This window comes from Orycteropus afer, unplaced genomic scaffold (assembly GCF_000298275.1).
Source record: "Orycteropus afer afer isolate SDZICR_OR568_19922 unplaced genomic scaffold, OryAfe1.0 scaffold00899, whole genome shotgun sequence".
Classification (NCBI taxonomy): domain Eukaryota; kingdom Metazoa; phylum Chordata; class Mammalia; order Tubulidentata; family Orycteropodidae; genus Orycteropus; species Orycteropus afer.
In genome coordinates, this window is record NW_006922486.1 from 202,288 (window position 1) to 203,889 (window position 1,602).

The window sequence follows — 1,602 nt, forward strand, 5'->3', positions numbered from 1 at the left end:
GATTACATTCTGTGGCTAGAATAAAACACACACCCAGGGGCTGGCTCTCAGACCAATAGTTAACACGATGTACATGAAGACCACTCAACCCAGCATGACTCACCCACATACTCTATGGTAATATTTCCCTACAGCAATAGACTATGGGAAACCAGTGGACCAACATTCAAATTGAGGAAATCCAGGACAAGCAGGAGTGCATAAGTATGAGGAGCACAGGAGGAGGGTTGCAGTGTAGGGAGGGGAGGAGACTGGGTTAGGGTTGAACACAGTAAATGGGGAATGAAACTAAATGTACACATAACATTCAATGTAAAACAAGCTCTTAAAATAATAATAATCATAAGAAGAAGATAACAAATGCTGGTGAGGCTGTGGAGAGATTGGAGCTCTCACACACGTAAAAATAAAAAGACAAGAAAGGAAGAACAGACTGAAATAGAAGTCAGAAAAGACTGAATCTTACCATTGAGCAGAGAGCAGCTAAAGCAAATGGAAGAAATGACAAGAAAAAAAGATGAACAGAAGTTTTCAAAGAGCAGCTAGAAAAGACAAAGTCAATTATCATAATAAAATGTGCAAAGACCTGAATTTAGAAAGCCAAAAGGAAAGAACACAGTTGGCATTTCTCAAGCTGAAAGACTGAAGAAAATATTTAAGCTTCAAGCTGCAATACTGAAAGATACTACAGGCAAAATATTGAATGATGCAGGAAATATCAAAAGAAGATGGAAGGAATATGCAGTCACTGTACAAAAAGAACTGGTTGATGTTCATCAATTTCAGGACATGGCATATGATCAAGAACCAATGGTATTGAAGGAAGGTGTTGAGGCTGCACTAATGGAATTGGCAAAGAACAAGGCTCCAGGAATTGATGGAACATCCCCTAAGATGCTTCCACAAATGGATGCTGCACTGGAGGCTCTCACATGGCTATGTTAAGAGATTCAGAAGACAGCTACCTGGCCAACTGACTGGAAGAGATCCATATATCTATCTATCTATCTAGATAGATAGAAGGTTATAGAGAAAACTCACTTTCCGTACAACAGTCCACATACACTTTTTCTCATGACATTGACTGAAATGCCACCATGTTGATCACTCACATTTGGTACATTGCCCTTCTCTTCACTCAAATCGATACTTGTCTCAACCTCTCTAACAGTGATTCCTCTTCTCCCCTTCTACCACTGGTAAACAACAAAGAAAATTTCATTCCATATGTAAACCTTTCCCTGACTTTTTACAATAACAGACTAATACAATCTTTGCCCTTCTGTGATTAACTTATTTCACTCAGCATAATGTCCTCCATGTTCATTCACTTTATCTGGTGTTTTGCCAACTCTATTTTACTCTTCAGGGTTGCATAGTATTCCATTGTGTGTATGTACCATAGTTTGATTATTTATTCTTCTGTTGATGGGCACCTAGGTTGTTTCTATCATTTTGCTATTGTAAATAGTGCTGGGATGAACATGGTGTGTATGTATCTGCTCTTTTCCTGGCTCTCCTTCTTTAGGATATAAACCTAGTATTGGAATGGCTGGGCCAAATGGTATTTCTAATTCTAATTTTTTAAGGATTCACCATACT